Below are 24,178 nucleotides of genomic sequence, written 5' to 3' on the forward strand. Positions count from 1 at the left end.
CTGCAGTGTGTTGTTTGTTTAAAGTGAGTGTGTGGGTGTGTGTGCTGTGTGCATTTGATGGTTGTTGCATAGTGTTTATTGTTCGTTGAGCAGCCTGATGGCCTGGGGATAGAAGCTTCTTCTGAGTCTGTGCTCGCCTTAAGACTCCGGTATCGCTTGCCTGACCGCAGCAGTTCAAAGAGGCAGTTGTTCGGGTGGCTGGAGTCCTTGATGATTCTCTTAGCCTTACCCCTGCACCGCTTGTTGTAAATGTTCTGGAGGGTGGGAAGCCCCCCTCCATTTGTGCGTTCGGCTGAACGTGTCACTCTTTGTACTCTGCTACGGTCTTGTGCAGTGCTATTCCCAAACCAGGAGGTGATGTTGCCAGTCAGGATGCTCTCTATTGTACATGAGTAGAAGTTCTAAAGGATCTTCTGACTGACTTGGAACTTCCTTAGGCGCCTGAGGAAGTAGAGGCGTTGTCGTGCCTTCTTCACAACACTGTCAATGTGTGTGGTCCATGTCAAGTCCTCGGATATGTGGGCTCTGAGGTACTTGAAACTGTTCACTCTCTCAACCGGTGCCCCGTCGATGCTGAGGGGGCTGTAGTCCTTGACCCCCGACCTCCTGAAGTCCACAATCATCTCTTTTGTTTTGCTGACGTTCAGGGAGAGGCAGTTCTCCTGACACCACTGTGACAGATTCTCTACCTCTTCCAGGTAGGCCCTCTCGTCGTTGGCAGAGATCAGGCCCACCACTACTGTGTCATCAGCAAATTTGATGATTGTGTTGTTGTTCCGCTGTGCCACGCAGTCATGTGTGTACAGGGAGTAGAGGAGGGGGCTCAGAACACAGCCCTGGGGGGCCCCTATGTTGAGCGTGATGGATGAGGAGGTGCAGTTGCCTGCTCTTACCACCTGGGGTCTGCCCGTCAGGAAGTCCAAGACCCACTGGCAGAGGTCATAGTTCAAGCCCAGGTCCCTGAGCTTGGCTATGAATTTGGAGGGGACTATGGTATTGAATGCTGAGCTGTAGTCGATGAACAGCATTCTCACATAGTTCCCCTGCCTCTTGTCCAGGTGTGATGCTGCTGTGTGCAGCACATGGGCTATGGCGTCCTCCGTGGACCTGTTAGGGCGGTATGCAAATTGCAGGGGGTCCAGGTTGATGGGGAGGGAGGAACAGATGTAGCCCTTCACTAGCTTCTCAAAGCACTTCATGGCTATGGAGGTGAGAGCTACAGGGCGGTAGTAGTTGAGGCAAGCGGGCATAGATTTTTTGGGTACAGGGATGATGGTGGACTTCTTCAGACAGGTGGGGATGACAGCCTGTTCTAAGGACAGGTTAAAGATGTCAGTGAATACCGGGGCCAGTTGGTCGGCACAGATTTTTAGGACGCGGCCGGGGATGCCGTCCGGTCCTGCTGCCTTCCTGATATTCACTTTTTTAAAGGTCCGCCTCACCTCATGCTCTGTTACCCTGAACACTGAGTCTCCATCAGCAGACCTCCCCCCCATTGCCGTGGCTTGTAGGCTGGTGTTGTTATTCACAGCCTCAAACCTCGCATAGAAGGTATTGAGATCATTTGCTAAGGAGATGTCACTGTTCAGTTTGAGGGAGGTGCCTTTGTAATCTGTCATTGTTCTGAGGCCCTGCCACATACCTCTAGAGTCAGCCTGTTCAAACTGAAGTTCAACTTTATCCCTATAACGCCGTTTTGCCTCTATTACTGCTCTCCTGACGTTGTATCTTGCTGTCTTGTGTTCATCCATGTTGCCTGTCACAAGCCCGGTGTTGTAGGCTGATGTGCGCACTTTCAGAGCCTCACGGACGGATTTATCTACCCAGGGCTTTTGATTTGGGTAGATTCTAATTGTGGTAGAGGGGATTGTTTCTTCTACCAGAGTACAGACAAAGTCAAGCACTGTTTCAGTGTATTCGTTAATATTGGCTGTGTTATCACGGAATACATTCCAGTCTGTGCATTCAAGTGCAGCCTGGAGTGTCTCCTCTGACGTCACAGTCCAACGCTTAACCTCTCGCGATACTACCGGCGTTCGCTTAAGACTCTGTTTATATTTTGGCAAAAGAAAGATGGCAGCGTGATCGGACTTACCGATTTTTTTTACTCTATTTAGAGTTAATTTAACTCTTACACAAGAGCAAGAGTAAATGTAACACTATTTGTAGTTGGGAACAAATACACTCGGGAATAGTGTTAATTTGACACTGCAAGATTTACCGTGTAGCTTAGCTTATAGGGGCTTGGCGTTTTTCATTCAGAATTGACAGACATCGAGGGGGCGTGGCTAGGCGAGCAATGGAGTAACACCCGTCGAGTCTCTATTTTATTTTTATTTTATCTTAATTTAATAAGCTTACGGATTTACAAAACTTAGTGAATCTTACTCAGGGTACATTTGTTCAAACCAATGGACATTGTTTACACGGACAGATGGCAGCAAACCTACGTAAATACAAATACGTCCCGACTCCAAGCAGGCCTGAAAAAGCCTCGACTTCCAGTTCCAAGCCACCACCGTCCACACCGCCAAAGATGTGCGGCGTGGATACCACAGCCTTAAAGGCGGAGATTCTCCTCGCGCTGAAATCGGAACTCGCAGAGATAATACAATCGGAATTGAAAGGTGCACTTTCCAAAGACTTCAACCTTATTAGAAATGAAGTGGCGGTCAGGTGGCGTAGCGGAGATTGCGTTCGTCACCAACACCGGAGACGCTGGATTCACCTGTTCGAATCCAGCTCACAGCTCGGGCGTTGTCACCAGCTTGGCTGGCCGTTCACACTAATACAATTGGCTGTATTAGAGGGTGGGAAAGCTGGCGGGGTGGGTCCGGGTCGTTGTAAACAGCGACTCCTACAGTTCGGTCGGGGCGCCTGCTCAGCGTGGATAGGATCTAAGGGGGGTAGTGTGATCCTTCCACACGTTACACCCTCTCAGTGAGAGTCCGCGCTGCCGGTTGATTGGCTAGACGTGTGTCGGAGGAAGCACGTGATAGCCTCCACTCTCCCAGACCGACTGTGGGGGGTAAGTGCGCAGCGACCAGGAAGGGGATTGGGAATTGGCATAACGACTAACATTGGGATGGGAGAAAATCTGAGGAAAAAGGAGGGGAAAAAGATCAATTAAAAAAAAAAATCTTTGAAAGTGATGAATGAGGAAATGCGAGGCTGTGTCGCGGCACTACGCGTGGACATGAACAAAATGGAGGCCTCGATTAAAATCAGAGGTGGCGGGTCTCAGAGGGAAGTGTGAGGATATGGAAGGAAGAATGAGGAGGTGCAACGTGAGGATAATTGGGGTGGCCGAGACGGATGGCTCAAGCTCCACAGCTTCGGTCTCCAAACTACTGAAGGACGTGCTGCAAATGGATAATGAGATACTGGTCGACTGCTCACACAGAACGCTGGGACCGAAGAAGAAAGACGGGAAGCCACGCGCCATTGTGGCTAAACTTCACTACTTCCAAGACTGTGTCGAAGTGTTGAGCCGGGCGCGCGCCCGGGCTCCATTACAGGCCAGCGGTGTGTCTATTGCGATCTTCCCGGACTATGCAGCGAGCGTCGCCAGAGCCAGGGCTGCATTCACGGAGGTGAGGAAGTTACTACGCGGCCGACAGGACACCCGGTACGGCATTTTATTCCCAGCCCGGTTTCGCATCACGTTCAAGGGAGAGGATAAAGAGTTCATTGAGGCGGGGGAAGCTATGGACTACGTCAGAAAGAAAATTGTGCATGCAGCGACGGAGGAGGAGGTCGGGTAGGCCCTTCGTACACACAATGTTAGCAGTCTCTACAAAAGAAAGAGTGGAAGATTCGCGAGATACAGTTTGCTCTGCACACCATTATAAACTTTTTCGATCAGAAGAGGGAGATACTCAGATGTTTATATGTTATATATGTACAGGAATAACCACTGGTTACAATTATTAAGTTAGGTTACACACTCAACATCTAGCGACTCTCTGATCCTATACCAACAGAGCACATAGAAAGAGAAGATGTTTAGGTGTGTACGAGCCATTTATAATATGCAGGTGATGTGAATAAGGTATCATTTTAACACCAACAGGACAATATTTGTATAGAGGCTACTGTAATGTCTACTGTGTGATCATTTATGTGTAGCATCACCTGCCTAATATTGAGAAGACACCACTAAACTGAGGAATTCACCAATCTCTCCAGACCATATATCAAGCAAAGTAGTTCACCTACTCAGCTTCGAGAACTTGCCAATGGTCATGGCTAAGCCATACGATTTATTTAACATCCAGCGGATCTCCAGTCCTATACTAATAGCCACTTATAGAGTGCAGGTGAAGGAGATAGTGTATCATTCTGGCCCCAATAGGACAATATATGTATGCACATATAGAGACATATGAGCATTTGCACACACGTCCACACTTACGTTGACACACATGCACGCACTCCTAATGGATACATTCTTACATTTAACATGTTGACACGCGCACACTCCCACACCTCTTCCAACTTACTCTATATCACACAACCAGGCACCTTTTTCTTCTTCTTTTTTTTGTGTCACGCTGATCGCCCTTGCTAGAGAAGAGGTTGTTCTGCCTTACTTCGGGACCTGCTTAATGTTTAATGTGATATTGCTAATATACGGTTGTGCTTGACATTTACCGTCGCCATCTATATAATTCTACCCGCTTGGGTGCATTCCACTAGACATTGGAAGATTCTATATAATACCAAGATCTGAGTAAAGATTTTTTACTTTTACTTTCCTTTTCTTTCACTTTATTATTATTATTATTATTATTATTATTATTATTATTATTATTATTATTATTATTATTATTATTATTATTATTATTATTATTATTATTATTATTATTATTATTATTATTATTATTATTATTATTATTATTGTTATTGTTATTGTTATTGTTATTATTATTATTATTATTTTTTTCCTCTTCTTTTTCTCTCCTAAGAGGCTCGACGGGGGTCTGAGCGGCAGGCTCTATAGATAGAGAACCTCCAACACAAGCACATTATGTGTGGATTTGTTTCTGAAGGGGGGGGTACCAGACTTGTACATTCAACATGCTTAAATGATCAGATGTCTGTTTTGTTGTGCTGAGCTCTCTCTAGGTTCCAGATGCATGGCCTCTCTCATCTACTATGATCGACACAGGTGATACCATGGGGCTGGAAGGGTGCTCTGTCAATTTCGTGAGTTGGAATGTTAAATCACTCAACCACCCAGTGAAGCGTAAGAAGGTGCTTACACATTTAAAACAACTCAATGTAGACATAGCGTTTTTACAGGAGACACACTTAAAAACTACAAACCATGATCGACTGAGGGGGGTGAGTGGGGCAGATGTATCACTCCAACTTCCACACAAGGGCCAGAGGAGCAGCCATTTTGATAGATAAAAACACGCCATTTACTATGTCAAGTGTAGAGGCCGACCCTGCAGGGCGCTATATTATAGTGGTGGGGAAACTGCATTCATTTCCGGTCATTCTGGCTAATATCTACGCACCAAACTGGGACAACCCTTCGTTCTTCACCAGCCTTTTTTCTCGCCTACCGGATATGACCTCGCACCATCTCATCCTTGGCAGCGACATGAATTGTGCACTCTCCCCGGTGCTGGACCGTAGCTCGTCCAGGAAGGCCCCCCAGTCTAGCTCGGCCCGCGCAATCCGGCGCTTTCTCAAATCATATGGGGTAGCTGACGTGTGGCGGTTTCGTAATCCTACATCCAGAGGATACTCCTTTTTTTCCCCGGTCCATAATACCTTCTCGCACATAGACAGCTTTCTCCTGGATAAGAGACTCCTTCCCCTCGTAACCAAATGCGAATACGGAGCGATAGTTATCTCGGACCATGGTCCCTTAGTTATGAAAATGAGTATCCCGAATACACGGCTCGGCCACCGCCAGTGGAGACTCAACCCGTTGCTCCTGTCGGAGGAAGCCTTCACAAACTTCATCACCTCGGAAATTACATTATTTCTCGACATTAATAAGACTCCGGGAATGTCTTCTTTAACCATTTGGGAATCGCTGAAGGCATACTTAAGGGGACAGGTGATTTCATATTGCGCCAATCAAAAGAAGATAAACACGGCACGCCTTAACACTTTGAGTGCCGGGACCCGTCTTTAGACGTCTTTGCTCGCCATGCTAAAGTTGCCGGAGGACGCGTTACGTCGTCCTTATATCAATATTTCAAAAATCTGCGATCGGATTCATATGTCCCCTCCGCTGGCCTGAGATCCACCAGCAGGACCCACTGAGCTCTCTGGCGGTTCAGGAGCGCCATCTGGTGGCCGATCGGCGCAATCGCCAAACAGGATGTTGAATAGAGGTTGTCATGACGACCGTAGTACTTCCGGGCGCTCGCTATAGTTCATGGGACTCTGGCTCGTCACGCTACACGGTGATCGATTGGCAATAACTCGATAAACAACATGATTTGGACGTATATACCATTATACAAGCTGGAGATGGGCCGGGTAAAAATATATCCCATAATGATAAGATTTCTACTCGACGATGATCGCCCAACGGCGCGCGGAGACTGGGGTGAGTTTCAGCGTGTAACGTTACCGTCTTCGATACTAACTGCTATTATCAACATTTGACCCACATTAGATGATTGGTATAACGCTGCCCACGGAATTATAAACGCCCCCTCGCCCATCCGGTCAACATCAGATGACGTGTAGTAACTTCTAGAAGTACGTCTAGTTGGAATTTTTTATATCGCGCTGATTGCCATCAAACTGTATTTCATCATCAATATAATGCATTTGGGGCTATATATCACGTTCTGGAGAAAGCTGCAGAAAGAGATGAAAACATACTTATACATTAGACCATACTTTACTATGAATATGTGAATGAAAAAGTTTAACGTTGCTACACAATGAACAATACATATAGGACTTTGAATGGGCCCTAATAATGGCAATGTAGCAATAGAATTTAAAAAGTTATAGCCCTGCAAAGAAGGGGACTTTCTCCATAGACAAATAGCGCTGGCAATCTATGGTATATCATGAATTTAACCTTAGGCAGCCAAAGTGTTAAGCAACTGACGGACGAGATTTTGGAGCTAGATAGACTACATAGCCACTCGCCATCAACCGACACGTTGAAAAAACGTATATCGTTGCGGACTGAGTTTGACCTCCTATCAACATGACAGGCTGAGTACCTCATTACTAAAACGCGACAGGGGTACTATGAACATGGGGAGAAGGCCGGACGGATACTTATCAGCTGCAACAAAGAACTGCCAACCAGTCCATCCCCACTATCAACGACGAGCGGGGCTCAAAAGCCACTGACAACCTTAAAATTAATAAAAGCTTTAAAACTTTCTACCAATCGTTATACACCTCAGACTCGCAAGTGGGGCCCTCCACGCTAGGCGATTTCTATAGGACCCTCCGCATCCCGACAGTCGACCCAGAGAGGGCCGCAGATCTGGAGGAGGAATTTACGGTTGCGGAGATTACGTCAGCGATTAGATCTATGCAGAGTGGCAAGTTCCCGGGGCCAGAAGGCTACCCTACAGACTTCTACAAAAAATTCTCAATCCAGCTGTCCCCGCTGCTGCTAGCTGTATTTGATGAATCATTCTCAACAAATTCTCTTCCTCCGACCATGCGCCAAGCTGTTATCTCCTTAATCCTTAAGAAAGACAAGAATCCACTGGAATGCGGCTCGTTCCGTCCAATTTCCCTCCTTAACGCCGATGTCAAGGTTCTCGCTAAGGTTCTGGCCCGTCGGCTGGAGGGGGTTCTACCCTCAATTATCTCGCCGGACCAAACAGGCTTCATCAGGAATCTGTACTATTTCTTTAATATCAGACGCCTCCGAAATATCCTGTATAGCCCTTCTCAACCCGGAACACCTGAGGTGGTCCTCTCCCTTAATGCGGAAAAAACGTTTGATCGGGTGGAGTGGAACTATCTTTTTCACGCTCTGGAGAGGTTTGGGTTTGGCCCTAAACTCATAGCTTGGATTCAAATTCTATATACGTCTCCGATGGCTGCCGTTCGCACCAACAACAATCTATCCACCTACTTTGAACTCCATAGGGGTACGAGGCAGGGATGTCCTTTATCTCCACTCCTTTTCGCGATCGCAATGGAGCCCCTTGCGCTGGCTCTGAGGCAGAACACCGATATCAAAGGGATCATGCGGCTCTACGCGGACGACATGTTGTTGTATATATCACAACCCCAAACGAGTCTTCCTCGGTTGATGACCCTACTTGCTGACTTCGGCAAAATATCCGGATACAAAATCAACATTCAAAAAAGCAAACTGATGCCCGTCGGCACCTCGGCGGATCGGATACCTCTGAGCACATTCCCGTTTAAAATTAGCCCTAAAAAGTTCAAGTACCTCGGGATATGGATCACGCATGAACATAAGGACCTATATATGGCTAACTATCAACCTTTACTGTCTAATCTGGCGAGAGATATTGAACGTTGGGACCCCCTGTCGCTATCCCTGGGTGGGAGAATCAACACAATAAAGATGAATGTATTGCAGAAATTTCTATATGTATTTCAGAGTCTTCTAGTCTTTCTGACTAAAACATTCTTCTCCAAGATAAACAACCAGATATCCTCCTTTATCTGGAACAAAAAAACGCCCCGGATCAAAAGATCTATGTTGCAGAGACCCCGCGTAATGGGTGGGATGGCGCTTCCAAACTTTATTTACTACTACTGGGCAGCAAACATAAGATCGTTATTATACTGGGTAAAGGGCGAGGACACAGCCCCCTCGTGGACAGTGCTGGAGAGAGCGTCGGTTAAATCCACCTCCCTATCTGCCTTGTTATGTGCTAAGCTCCCGTTCACACAGCCCATATCTAGCTTTACCTCGAACCCAGTTGTCATCCATTCGATAAAAGTGTGGAACCAATTTAGAAGAACCTTCTCCCTCAGGGAACTATCACTGGCTGCTCCGATCACAAGAAATCACATGTTTGTCCCATCAACGATGGATAAGGCCTTCGACAGTTGGGCTGGGAGTGGAGTGATTACGCTGTCTGACCTCTATATAGACGGCAACTTTGCCTCCTTTGAACAGCTAGTACAGAAATACAAGATCCCTAGGTCACACTTCTATAGATACTTGCAACTCCGGAGCTTCGTAACTTCGAACTCGGGCTGCTACCCGGTGTACCCTCCTGCCTCCCTTTTAGACTCAATCTTGAACTGTAAACTGATCCAGAAACAGGCTATAAGCAGAATTTATGAACTACTTAATAGAAGCAACTCGACACCTTTAGATCTCCTCAGGGGCAGATGGGAGACTGACTTAGGTGAACCAATCGCAGAGGACACATGGGACAAAATAATACAGGGGATTTTCTCCTCTTCCATTTGCCTTAAACATGCAGTTATCCAATTTAAAATTGTGCACCGACTGCATTGGTCTAAAGACAGGCTCTCTAAAATATATCCCGACATAGACCCTCTATGCGACCGCTGTAGACAGGCTCCAGCCACTCTGCTCCACATGTTCTGGGCGTGCCCAAAGTTACACACCTATTGGCAGACCATCTTTGACACCTTCTCTAAGATATTTGGAAAGGAAGTGGAGCCATCACCATATATTGCATTATTCGGAGTGGCCCCAGCGGACATCCACTTTAGATGGTGGGAATCTAGAATGCTGGCCTTCTGTTCACTCTTGGCCAGAAGGCTGATACAGTTCAAATGGAAGGACCCAGGTTCACCTGTCTACGGCCACTGGATGAGAGAGGTCATGTATCATATTAAACTGGAGAAGATCAGGTATACTATCAGAGGTTGTACCGAAAAATTCCACAATATTTGGGATCCTTTCCTAACTTTCTTTGAGGGTATGGAAGCAGATAATGTGACAGAGGCGATCTGACTGGCCTTCCTGGTCTCTCAGCTTGTTGTTAATTTTTTTTTATTATGTTCTTACTTTTCTTCTTCTCTATCTACAGAATGCAAGAGATGTGTGACTGCTGTCTGGTGATTTAAAAGAGATGTGGGACCGCCTGTGAAAATTGAATCTTCAAATAAAAAAACCTTGTTCAAAAAAGAATTGACAGACATCGAAGGCCTTTCATTTCACAAGCTCATATTGGAAGCTGAAATATATATATAAGCTGACTGAGGCTCACTGAAATATACTTTGTTTGCACTGTGGAGTACATTTCAGTGAGCCTCAGTCAGCTTGTACAGACAGGAGCTTGACCCCATTGACTTTACATTGGTTTGTGGTAAGGCTGAGCCCGAATGTTCGAACGTTCGAACGTTCGTTCGTTATGTTAACATTCGAATTCTAAATCAAAATTCGAATTAAATTTTTTTTATAAAATATATATATATATTTTTTTTATGTTTCTTTTATGTGTCTATTCATTCTGTTTGAACCAATGTGGTTTTTCTTCACAGTTGCAGATAAAGATTAGGCTACACTAATATTATAGTATTAAAAAAAACTTTATATTCATTAAATAAAGTTGATTTAATAAAAAAGAGACTCATTTAATCAGATTAATCACTTTATTCAAATTGAGGATTTAGTTTGAGGATATTTAAAAAAATAAATAAAAAAAAAACATTTTTACTTTGAATTTTTTTTATTAAATTTTTTTAATTAAAAACGAAGGTTCGAATGTTCGTTCGTAAAACCCTGACGAAGTTCAAATCCCAAAAACAGGCTTCGGGGACAGCCTTAGTTTGTGGCTAACTAGCCGGTACTAACATAGTCTGATTTACTAACATAGCCTGATTTACTAACATCGTCTGATTTACTAACAGCCTGATTTACTAAAATGTTCTGATTTACTAACATAGCCTGATTTACTAACATAGCCAGGCCTAGTTAGTCATTAAAAAGTCAATGCTCCACTGGTCCCTATGTCCCTATGTACCTATGTCCCTACCTATATCCCTATGTCCCTGTGTCCCTACTGTATGTGCCTATGTCCCTATGTACCTACAATATGTCCCTATATACCTATGTGCCTATGTCCCTATGTCCCTATCTACCTACAGTATGTCCCTATGTCCTTTTGAAGATGTGCATGGCCACTGCACAGGCCATAACTGTGAAGAATATCATATCAACAAATCTGACATACAACACTATACAAATAGTGAAGAGGTTTTCCTCTAGGCCAGCGGTTCTCTGTGGGTCGCGACCCAAATTGGGGTCACGGGTAGCATTGGCAAAAAAAGAAAAAACAAGAGAAAAACCAATGAGCCCAACTCAGGTTGAGTTTTACACCTGGCAGCTGTTTGTATTTGCCATGTCCGCCCCTTCATCAACGGAGGCCGACACAGTATTCCAATACACATCTCACTACATCCTGCGTATGTATAATCGTGGAGACCACGTCTCGTCTTTTGTGTGTAACCTTGACACTCGCAATGGATAGGTTTGTTGTCAGAAGCGCGGAGAGAGAGAGAAGAAGTGCGGATTTTCCTTGCAGACAAAAACAACCCATTGGCAGAGAAATGTGCTGATAATGATATATTATGTAGCCGACATCTTTGACCACCGAAAATGCATTGCATCTGGGATTACAAGGTCGGGACACAGACCTGTTTGGACTAAAATGGAGAGCTTGATTAAGGAATCCATTTGTGGCACTCCAGGATATTCAGCAGATATTTTGGGGTATTTACTCAGCTTGATGGCTTTTTTGGAGGAACAGAAGGTTGCAAAACATTATTTGAAGCCCATCAACAGTAGCCACATAGAATGGCTCATTGAAAAATTTTGGAACTATTTTCCCAAAAGAGATAGCACATCCTAGATCCGTTCATTACGCATGACGCAACAGGCCTCCCACTGTCTGAGCAGGAGACGCAAATTGATCTTTTGTGTGACGAGAAAGTTCACAATACAGCCACGTATCATGGAACTGTTCAAATGTACAAGCACACCCGTCTTGTTTTTTTTATTCTTGAAAAGCGTATGTGAACGCATTTTCTTTTCATTTTTTATGTTCTGGCAATATATTTGAGCTAAATATGCCTAGTTTTATAAATGTGTATACAGAAACAATTAGCTTTTGTTGATAATATTCATTAATTTCATTGATAGCATAGTGCTGTAATTTCATTTTCTACTAAATATGTATGATCAAGTTCAACAACGTGTGCTTTTATTTTGATATTCCTTATTTCCATGTTGAAATTACGCAATACAAAGTCAAGTCAAAAGTAAAAGATTTTTATTGCCATGTATGGACGAATCCACATTGGAATACGGGTACATGAGCAAACACTGTGTAAACAGTACAGGAAAAACAGCGCTTCCACAAACCTGACTAATAACACTATAGCCTTTGGAGTCATTCAGGCTCCGCACAGCACTGGGGAAAAAGCTCTTTGTAAACCGAGAGGTAGAGCATGTGATAGAGCAGTAACGTCAGCCCGAGGGGAGGGGGACAAAGAGGCCTGCGGCTGGGTTACCAGAGGGGTCGTTGATAATGCCAGAGGCACGGGAAAGCAGCCTGGCACCATATATCTCTTCTAGACCCGATTGTCTTGCGTGCAAGACGCACAATTCTATTCAGAGATTTCTTCTCCTGGTCTGTGATGTTACCAAACCATATTGTACAGGAGGAAGTAAGGACGCTCTCGATCACACAGCGATATAAGTTGTGTAGAATCACCCTGTTATTTGTGAACTCTTTCAGTTTCCTGAGAAAGAAAAGACGTTGCTGGGACTTTTTAACAATGGTTCTGGTATTGGAGTGCCAGCTCAGGTCATTTGAAATAGTGACACAGAGAAATTTAAAACTGCTCACCATCTCCACCTCTGAGCCATTTATGTAATGGTGAGATGGGATACCTTGCTATGTCTAAAATTGATGACTAGCTCCTTCGTTTTGGAAGCATTCAGGGTGAGGTTATTGGTCTCACTCCACCTAACTAGGTTCTGTACCTCTGATCTATAAAATGACTCGTCGTTTGAGTTTATATGCCCAATGACCGTGGTATCATCAGCATACTTTACTATCAGATTGTTATCATAGGAAGCAGTACAGTCATGAGTGCAGAGAGAGAACAGTAAAGGGCTTAGAATGCAGACTTGTGGAGAACCAGTACTTAAAACAAGTTCATCAGACATATTGTTTCCAATCCTGACTCTTTGAGGTCTCAAAATAAAAAAGCTAAGAATCCATTCACAGATAGCGTCGCATAGACCCAGACACTGAAGTTTGTGGATCAGATTAGATGGAATAAGCGTATTAAAAGCAGAGCTATAATCGCTAAAAAGCATTCTAACATAGGAGTTTTTCTTATCTAAGTGTTCATACACAGGATTAAGAGCTAAGGAAATAGCATCATCTACTGATCTATTTTTCTTGTAGGCGAACTGCCAGGGATCAAGACAGGTAGGAATCTGACCTTTTATATAATTCAGCACTAGCCGCTCTAAACATTTCATTAAAACTGAGGTTAGAGCAATAGGTCTGTAATCATTAAGACAAGTCACAGGTGATTTCTTGGGAACCGGAATGATAGTAGATTCCTTGAAGCTCCTTGGAAGGTCTGTGAGCACAGGGGCAAGCTGCTCAGAGCAGAGTCTGACGGCCCTGGGAGGAATGCCGTCCGGGCCAGTGGCTTTCCTAGCCTTAGTACTGGACAGGACCTTGCGCACCTCATGTTCTGTGACAGTCAGCCCAGACAAGTCACTGGGGTTGGAAGGAGTAAAAACAGGACGATCTGTGTTACTTTCATCAAATCTGGAGTAAAAGTTATTCAGTCTACCGGGAAGCGAGTGATCACCTTCAGCGGAGGCGAGGCCCCTGGGCTTGTAGGAAGTGATAGTGTTCAGTCCCTGCCACATCCGACGGGGGTCACTGCCAGAGAAATGTCCTTCAATACGTTCTCCATAGGAGCGCTTTGCGGCTCTTATTGACCGCTCCAGCGAGTATCTAGCCAGTTTATAACTGGTTGCATCCCCAGATTTAAAAGCAGTAGCTCGTTCAGCAAGTTTGAGTCTAACATCAGAGTTAAGCCATGGTTTTTGGTTTGAGTATTGCTTAACCACCTTGCGGGGAATGCACAAGTCAATACAAAAATTGATATATCCAATGACAGCGTCACAGTATTGGTCAAGGTCCTAACATTTAAAAACAGACCAGTCTGTGGCGTCGAGACACCCTTGTAATAGTGTTTCAGCATCTTTAGTCCAACATTGAGTGGAGCGTACGGTCGGTTTGATTTGTCTATTTTTCTGAGTATATGACGGTAGAAGAAGAATCGATTGATGATCGGATTTACCAAAAGCTGGCCTTGGGAGAGACCTGTAAGCAGCTTTTATGTTGCTATAGCAATGATCCAGGATTTTGTTTCCTCTTGTAGGGTGTTTTACATGCTGATGGTAATTTGGCAGAACCGATTTAAGAGAACAATGATTAAAATCACCAGCTGCAATAAACACAGCCTCCGGATGGGAGATCTCATATTTATGTATAATGTCAGCCAGTTCATTGAGAGCAGTCGCGGCGTTAGCCCGAGGGTGTATATAAACAGCAATAAGAAAGATAGCTGGGAATTCTCTAGGGAGATAAAAGGGGCGACATTTAATGACTAGGCATTCAAGATTAGTATTGCAGGTCTTGTTCATGACCGTAGTATCGGTACACCACTTTTCATTCACAAGAAGACAGACCCCTCCTCCTTTGGTTTTGCCGGTGCATTCCTTCAGTCGGTCTGAGCGAAACACAGCGAATCCCGGCGGCTGGAAGGCTGAGTCTGGTGTGTTGTTGTCTAGCCACGTCTCCGTGAGACAGTACGTGGAGCAGTCTCTTGCCTCCCGCTGGAATTGAATCCGGCTCATCAGTTCATCGGTTTTGTTTGACAAGGACTGCATGTTCGCCAGGTAGATGGAAGGCAGTGGAGGCTTGAAAGGACGCTCGCGGAGTTTGACAAGCACCCCGCCTCGCCTGCCCCGGTGTCTGCGTCTTTGACGGCTCCCGTCACCTGCCGAGGGACATGCAGCGAAGTCCTTGCATCTGAGCTTGGGATTAACGTGGGAAACTTCCCGAACATCGTCGCAGATCCGGAGAAGTAATTCTCTGTTGTATCGAACATTATACAACGGCATGCAAATTTCTCGATTCTGATTGGCTGAAACAGTCCATTTACACGTATGTATAGGGCACAATCCACGCTCCTGGTCCCAGGACCCGCCCACAACCGAATCACATCACTCCGCCGTGCAGATTCTTCGGAGAAAACAAGATGGCGGACAATAATCTTTAACAAATGGATATGTTGATAGCGTCATAACGACTAAATATAAAGCGATTCTGTCACGGCGAATGTCTTAGTCCTTTAAACAATGTTGGATGATGTAATTGATGGGTCATGAGTCATTGTAGAACAAAAGAAAAATCGCGGATTGATTGATTGATTATTTGCAATTTATTTTAAATTTCTTCTTCCTTCCCCCTGACTGCAGAGCTCACTCTCACACTGTCTGGCGCGCACACACACACACACACACACACACACACACACACACACACACACACACACACACACACACACACACACACACACACACACACACACACACACACACACACACACACACACACACACACACACACACACACACACACACACACACACCTGTCTGCAACGGCGGGGGAGAGTCAGACTGAGAGAGAAGCAGCTGAGTGCTGCGATGTTTTAAGTGAGCATGGCATATTGAATTGATTGATTGATTGCTAATTTTATTACTGTACGCCTGGTTTCCAACTGGTTAAGTTTAGGCCCTCTAAAGTAGGTTTAAAAAAATAAATAAAAAAATAGGGCGAAGAAAACTTTTTTTTCCCTATAGGGCAAAGAAAACCTTTTAATTTGTTTTACCTACTTTCTATAGAAGCATCTAAGAATGAAGTTATATAGAAAGTAGGTCTGCTTCCCCTTAACAATTGTGTGTATTGAGCCGTACTGTATTGTACCCATTCTGCATCTGGTAATAAAATGTTCAATCAATCATTCCAATAACACACAGTTGGATGTGTTAGTTGGTTGGATGCACTTCCGAGCTGCTTCCACATGGAGGCAACTTCTCTCAATCATTCCAATAACACACAGTTGGATGTGTTAGTTGGTTGGATGCACTTCCGAGCTGCTTCCACATGGAGGCAACTTGTCTTTTTTCTTGTTGTGGGAACAACTTTTTCTGGCGGATGGTTTTTTCAATAAATCTTCGATTAATGTGTGTTTATTGTATAGCAATACGGTTGGATGAATGTGGCAGTTGTATAAAAGCATTACACCACTTGCAGTCGTGATTTGTGAACAATAAACCATGCCTAGGGGGGTCTAACGACCACCCCTAGGCATGGTTTATTGTTCACAAACCACTCCTGCGCGTGATGTAATGCTTAAGTAGTAGATGTCCCAGACACATACACATTTAGAACGATAAACAAACAAAACAAACACAGGAGAGCTCTAGTCACGTCGCCATACAACGGCGCCATCTTGTCTTGATAGTGGGATCATCGGTGTGAGGTTTTTGTCCATTGCTCACTTACTCGCTCTGTTCCTTTAAGCCTACTCGCTCTGTTTCCATTAGTTTTCTGTTAATCATTGCATTCCCCTATTCACACGCTTCTTCCCATAGACGTCGTTGATTGGTGCTCCCCCAACCACACGCTTGTCAATCACATCCCTCAGCTGTCACTGCTTGTCAATTAAGCTTTCCCTGATTATTTATACCCCGTTTCCCCATTCTAGTTTTGTTGGATCGTTTTGATATTTCAGTTGCATGCGCCGTTCCTGCCTTGCCTGCTGTTTTTTCCCTGTGCTTTGCCTCCAGGATATTCAAGAAGCATTCCTCTTGGACACCCTTTTCCCGTGGCGACGCGCTCGCTCCGTTCTGTTCCAACGCTCTTTACGCACAGCGCCTGGGTGAGTTTTTATGACTGTCTTTGATCCTATTCCGTTTTTCGTGTGTTTATATAACACTGAAGATTTCCTGCTTTTTATCAGACAGTCACTCACCCAGCGTTTAGCCCTTTTTGGATTGTTTCATTGGGATAATATTTTGGCCTAACATCGCCCACTGTGTGTTTACACACCGAAGATATTATCACTTGGATTTGTATTTTGGGACTTCGCTCACAGTGTTTATTTTGCACCGAAGATTTCTATCACGTGGGATTGTGTTTGGAACGTTACTCACAGTGTGTATATACACCGAAGATTCAGTCACTTGGATAACTCTGTTTTTGGGTACAAGTCACCTCTCCTGTCACCTGCTCTGTTCCAACTGCACTCTGAGCTAACTCGCTCCCTCTCTCCCTCTCGGTCCCGCAACCACCTCGGAGATTCTGCCGAGAGAAGTCTCCAGAGCGGCTCTGACGTCATCGTCTGCTTCCCCAGACTACCATCCCGGGAGAAGCTGCAGAGCAGCAACATTCATCCTTGCTTGTATTCCAGTCTTTGTTTGAACTCTACCAAGTCTATGCTGTTTATTTAGTGTAAATAAACAAGCCCTTGTTTTTGGCAACTCTGAATCCTACTCTCTTGTGTCGTTGCGTTTGGGGTCGGTGTCAAACCATAACATTACGATCCAACCAAAATGACAACCCCAGCCGACACAGAGAGGGTCAGAACCGCACTAGCTAATCAGATCGAGTTGACCAAGGATCACAGTCACCAACTAGAGAGGGCTGCGGCTGCGGTGCAGGATCTCAGGGAACAAGTCCAGCCTATTCAGGGGTCACTGGCCGCTCTGGCAGGACAACAGTCTGGTATTCTCGTTCAGCTTCACTCGCTGAGCGACACCGTTAACGCTTTACTCCCCTCACTTCCTTCAGGAGTATTCCCCGCAGCCCCAGCAGTTCCCACGTACCCCGATCCCGCACCTCGGGAACCCCGTCTCTCCGTCCCACGGCTGTTCGACGGCAATCCCGAGGAGTGTGCCACATTCATCATGCAATGTGAGTTGGTTTTCCATCATCAACCAAGCCGATTTACTTCTAGAGGGTCCCAAGTGGCCTATATGACAAACTTGCTTTCAGGCCGGGCTGCCCAGTGGGTCACTTCCTCCTGGGCAATGGATGCAGATTTTGTTTTCTCCTATCCAGACTTCGTGGCGGAGCTCCGCAGAGTGTTCCACCATCCAGCCCGTGGTCTGGACCCTGGAGCCCGGTTGGGGACCTTCCGACAGGGGAGCGGCGGGGTGACTGACTACGTCCTGGAGTTTCGACTGGCGGCGGTGGAGAGTGGATGGAACGACCCTGCACTTCGCCTAACCTTCCTGAGGGGGCTCCAGCTCCCAGCTCGCTACCCGGGAGGTGCCCGACTCCCTCGAGGACCTGTTTAGCCTCGTCATCCGCATCGACGGACGCCTCCAGGAGAGAAGGCGCGAGAGGACCCGACTGTTACCTCCTGAGGTACCCCGGATTCCCCGGACGCATGACGTCACTCCTGGACGCCCTGCCCTCAACACGACTGGTGGTAGCGGATCCTCCCGCTCGGTTCGCGAGGAGGAACCCATGCAGCTGGGACGCTCTCATCTGAGCCAGGCTGAACGTGAGGCAAGGCTCAGGTCCAGTCTCTGCCTCTACTGCGGAAGGGAGGGACACCGAATCGCCAACTGCCCCACCCGGCCAAAAGATCAGGCTCGCCGAGACCCCGGGAAATCCTGGTGAGCCGTTTTTCCCATTCCCAGAGCCGCGCACCACCTGGCCATCTGATGAGCGTCACCCTGGCCTGGGGGGACCAACGAGCCACGGTGGAGGCCCTCATCGACTCTGGGGCAGACGAGAATTTCCTCGACTTCGAGTTTGCTACCCGAGCCAACATTCCACTTGAGGACCTTGTGAGGCCCTTGGAGATCTTTGCGTTGGACCAACACCGCCTGGCCGACATCTCTCAACGCACCGGCCCAGTCGTGCTGACCATCGCTGGGAACCACGTCGAGAGAATCCAGTTCCTCATCACCCGATCCCCCCTTGTCCCGGTGGTCCTGGGTAGGCCCTGGCTCGCGCTGCACGAGCCCCACATCGCCTGGTCCTCCGGTACCATCAAGGGCTGGAGCTCCTCCTGTCACGCCCTGTGTCTGCAGGCGGCGTCCTGTCCCCCGCCCCGGAGGTCCGCTGGTGAGTCGCCTCCGGACCTCTCTTCCATACCTCCCGAGTACCATGACCTCTTGGAGGTTTTTAGTAAATCCAGGGCTCAGGCCCTTCCACCTCACCGCCCCTACGACTGCGCCATCGACCTCCGCCAAGGGGCTCCCCTTCCCGGCAGCCGCCTTTACAGTCTGACCGTTCCGGAGAAGAAGGCGATGGATCTGTACATCTCTGAGTCATTGGAAGCAGGACTCATTCGGCCTTCCTCCTCCCCGGTGGCGGCCGGTTTCTTCTTTGTTGGGAAGAAGGATGGGGACCTGCGACCCTGCATCGACTATCGCCAGCTCAACGAGATCACCATCAAGAACAAGTACCCTCTACCTCTCATGAACTCCACCTTCGAGCCACTGACCCAGGCTACCGTCTTCACCAAGCTGGACCTCCGGAGTGCCTACCATCTTGTCCGTATCCGTGAGGGCGATGAATGGAAGACCGCCTTCAAGACCCCCAGGGGCCACTACGAGTACCTAGTGATGCCGTTCGGCCTCACCAACGCCCCGGCGGTATTCCAGGCACTCATGAACGACGTCCTTCGTGACATGCTGGAGGTGTTCGTGGTGGTGTACCTGGACGACATCCTCATCTTCTCCAGGACCCTCGAGGAACACATCCAGCATGTCCGCCGTGTGCTGGAGCGCCTCCTCCACAATCGGCTCTTCGTCAAGGCGGAGAAGTGCCGTTTCCACTCCGACTCCGTCGACTACCTGGGCTTCATCGTTGAGAAGGGCTTGACCCGAGCGGATCCTCGCAAGATCCAAGCTGTGGAGGATTGGCCTGAACCCACCACTCGGAAGGAGTTACAGAGTTTCCTCGGGTTCGCCAACTTCTACCGAAGGTTCATCCGGAACTACAGTCAAGTGGCGGAGCCACTTACCAGACTGACCTCTCCCGCTCTGCCGTTCGACTGGTCCCCAGCGGCATGTGCTGCGTTCCGCTCCCTCAAGAAGAGGTTCACTTCCGCCCCTATCCTGCTCCACCCTGACCCCAAGAGACAGTTCATTGTAGAGGTGGACGCCTCGGATACTGGACTGGGCGCTGTCTTATCCCAACGTTCGCTTTCGGACCAGAAGGTACATCCTTGCGCCTTCTACTCGCGTCGGTTCCTCCCTGCCGAGAGGAACTACGACACCGGCAATCGGGAGCTGCTGGCGGTCGTGGCTGCGTTGGAGGAGTGGCGTCATTGGCTAGAGGGGGCCGAGGAGCCTTTTACCATCTGGACGGACCACAAGAACCTGACGTTCATCCGCGCTTCCAGGCGCCTCAACGGTCGGCAGGCGAGATGGGCCAGCTTCCTCAGTCGGTTCGACTTCTCGCTGACCTTCCGCCCCGGTTCCCGCAACACGAAGGCCGACTCCCTGTCCCGGTTACACTCCAAGGGGGCTCCACCCTCTGAGGACCCGACTCCCATCCTCCCGGAGGCCCGAGTGGTTGGAGCCATCACCTTGGGCATCGAGGGTGTGGTTAGACGTGCCCTACGCTTCCAGCGTGCTCCAAGCAACGTTCCGATTCATCGTCTCTTCGTCCCCGACTCTGTCCGGTCCCGGGTGCTGCTTTGGGGCCATACCAGCCGGTTCGCCTGCCACCCGGGCGTCCATCGCACGTTCTCCTTCCTGGCTCGTCGTTTCTGGTGGCCCACCATGCGGAACGACGTCAAGGAGTTCGTATTGGCCTGCGCGGTCTGTGCCCGCAGCAAGGCCTCGCACCAGGCACCCTCCGGGCTCTTACAGCCACTTCCCGTTCCAAGCCGTCCTTGGTCACATGTGGCGCTAGACTTCGTCACCGGTCTTCCCTCCTCCCAGGGGAACACTTGCCTTCTGACCGTGGTGGATCGATTCAGCAAGGGGGTTCACCTCGTGGCCCTTTCCAAGCTTCCCTCGGCGGCCGAGACGGCGGACCTCCTGACTCACCACGTGTTCCGCCTTCATGGGTTTCCCCAGGACATCGTCTCTGACCGGGGGCCCCAGTTCACCTCCCAGGTATGGCGGGCCTTTTGCAAGGGATTGGGGGCGACGGTCAGTCTTTCCTCTGGTTATCATCCCCAGACTAACGGACAGACGGAGAGGATGAACCAGAGCGTGGAGTCTGCTCTTCGGTGTGTGGCAGCCGAGAGACCGGCATCCTGGAGCCGTTTCCTTCCCTGGGTTGAGTACTCCATCAATTCAATGGTCAGTTCCGCCACCGGCCTCTCACCATTTGAGGTTTCCCTGGGCTACCAGCCCCCTCTTTTCCCCGCACAGTAGGCGGAAGTAGCAGTTCCCTCCGTGCAGGACCACCTCGACCGCTGCCGACGAGTTTGGGAGATCACCAGGACCGCGCTGCTCCGGACATCTGAGCGCTCCTGTCGTGGGGCCGACCGGCGCCGGGTTCCTGCGCCGACTTACCGCCCTGGGCAGAGGGTGTGGCTCTCCGCAAAGGACCTCCCGCTTCGGTCCTCGGCCAAGAAGCTCAACCCCCGTTTCGTCGGACCTTTCGAGGTCCTGAAGGTACTCAGTCCGGCGGCCCTACGCCTGAAACTTCCTGCGTCCATGCACATTCACCCCGTGTTCCATGTCTCCCGGGTTAAGCCCGTCTCCCTCAGTCCCCTGATGCCTCCAGCTCCTGATCCTCCGCCTCCCGTGTTGGTGGATGGTCACCCCCAGTGGCAGGTCCGCCGGTTGATGGGCGTTCGTCGGCGGGGCCGGGGGTTCCAATACCTGGTGGACTGGGAGGGTTACGGCCCTGAGGAGCGTAGCTGGGTCTCCCGGCAGCTCATCGTGGATCCCGGCTTGATCACTGACTTCCATCGTGCCCATCCTGACAAGCCGGGTCGGCCTGGTCGCCGGGTGGCTCCCGTGGAGGAGGGGGTACTGTGAGGTTTTTGTCCATTGCTCACTTACTCGCTCTGTTCCTTTAAGCCTACTCGCTCTGTTTCCATTAGTTTTCTGTTAATCATTGCATTCCCCTATTCACACGCTTCTTCCCATAGACGTCGTTGATTGGTGCTCCCCCAACCACACGCTTGTCAATCACATCCCTCAGCTGTCACTGCTTGTCAATTAAGCTTTCCCTGATTATTTATACCCCGTTTCCCCATTCTAGTTTTGTTGGATCGTTTTGATATTTCAGTTGCATGCGCTGTTCCTGCCTTGCCTGCTGTTTTTTCCCTGTGCTTTGCCTCCAGGATATTCAAGAAGCATTCCTCTTGGACACCCTTTTCCCGTGGCGACGCGCTCGCTCTGTTCTGTTCCAACGCTCTTTACGCACAGCGCCTGGGTGAGTTTTTATGACTGTCTTTGATCCTATTCCGTTTTTCGTGTGTTTATATAACACTGAAAATTTCCTGCTTTTTATCAGACAGTCACTCACCCAGCGTTTAGCCCTTTTTGGATTGTTTCATTGGGATAATATTTTGGCCTAACATCGCCCACTGTGTGTTTACACACCGAAGATATTATCACTTGGATTTGTATTTTGGGACTTCGCTCACAGTGTTTATTTTGCACAGAAGATTTCTATCACGTGGGATTGTGTTTGGAACGTTACTCACAGTGTGTATATACACCGAAGATTCAGTCACTTGGATAACTCTGTTTTTGGGTACAAGTCACCTCTCCTGTCACCTGCTCTGTTCCAACTGCACTCTGAGCTAACTCGCTCCCTCTCTCCCTCTCGGTCCCGCAACCACCTCGGAGATTCTGCCGAGAGAAGTCTGCAGAGCGGCTCTGACGTCATCGTCTGCTTCCCCAGACTACCATCCCGGGAGAAGCTGCAGAGCAGCAACATTCATCCTTGCTTGTATTCCAGTCTTTGTTTGAACTCTACCAAGTCTATGCTGTTTATTTAGTGTAAATAAACAAGCCCTTGTTTTTGGCAACTCTGAATCCTACTCTCTTGTGTCGTTGCGTTTGGGGTCGGTGTCAAACCATAACAATCGGCTTTACATTAACACATTCCCTGCCACGCTTCTATCCATCAATGTATGATCACTGCCACCAGTCTAAGCCTATGGAGATGTTCACCTTCTTTGCAGGGCTATAACTTTTTAAATTGTATTGCTAAATTGACATTACTATGGCCCATTCAACATCGATTATCTATCGTTCAGGATGTAGGAACGTTATACTTTTTCATTCATAGATTCATACGAAAATACCGTCTAGAATATAAATGTTTTTATCGTTTTCTGCAGTAATTCCTAGAACGTGAGGTATAGGCATAAACGCATAATATAGATTATCAACTGCCGTTTGTTGGCGATACACGTTATATAAAAAATTTCAACTGTACATGATCCTAAACGTTATGACTGATCATGCGCGGATGAACGGGGGGGGGGTCGTTTATAATTCCGTGATCGTCAGTAAATGCTTTATGTAGTATGGGTGATATATTGATCAGAGCAGTTTGCATGAATAATAATAAACACTCACGCTGAAAATGACGTCAGCGTCCTCTTACCGTTCGCCGATGAGACTGGAGGAAAAAGATCCCACTTATTTGACGGTGATCTACTCGATCCATTTCGGTTTGTATAATAATAATAAAGGCCCAAATCATATCGATTATTGAGTTATGGCAGCGATCCATATACACAATGTGTGTCTAGAGTCCCGCAACAATATGTGAGTGCCGGACGCATTTGCCCGGTGCACCGAGATCACCAGAGATCCATTTCTGGTTGTAACTCGCCGATCATCCACCAGGCGGCAGTATTGAAGCTTTGCAGAGTTGTGCAGGCTCCCACTGCATCAGACCAGGCTCCGTGAGGGCATTCTGAATACCATGGCAAAAAAATTAAATATGATCTCAATAACGAATTAGCATGACCTTGAAACACGTTGTACGACGTTTATGGCGCAGGATGTGTTAAGTGTGAGGTCGCCAAAATAAAAACTCCTAAATAAAATGGGGTCGTGGTATAAAAACATTTGAGAACCCCTGCTCTAGGCCTTAGAAAACATGCGCAATTCGAAGCCATGTTGTGCGCCGGGTTAAGAATGCGCAGAAACAGCTGAGTTGGC

General features: G+C 47.7%; 1 protein-coding gene across 1 annotated transcript in view; it reads right to left on the reverse strand.

Annotated features, from left to right (window-relative positions):
• LOC311224981 (calsyntenin-2-like) overlaps positions 1 to 24,178 on the reverse strand; it is a gene marked incomplete at both ends in the record, with an annotated part of 513,638 nt that overhangs the window by 57,522 nt on the left and 431,938 nt on the right. The window lies entirely within an intron of this gene.

This window comes from Notolepis coatsorum (genome assembly GCF_963971535.1).
Source record: "Notolepis coatsorum genome assembly, chromosome: 1".
Lineage (NCBI taxonomy): Eukaryota > Metazoa > Chordata > Actinopteri > Aulopiformes > Paralepididae > Notolepis > Notolepis coatsorum.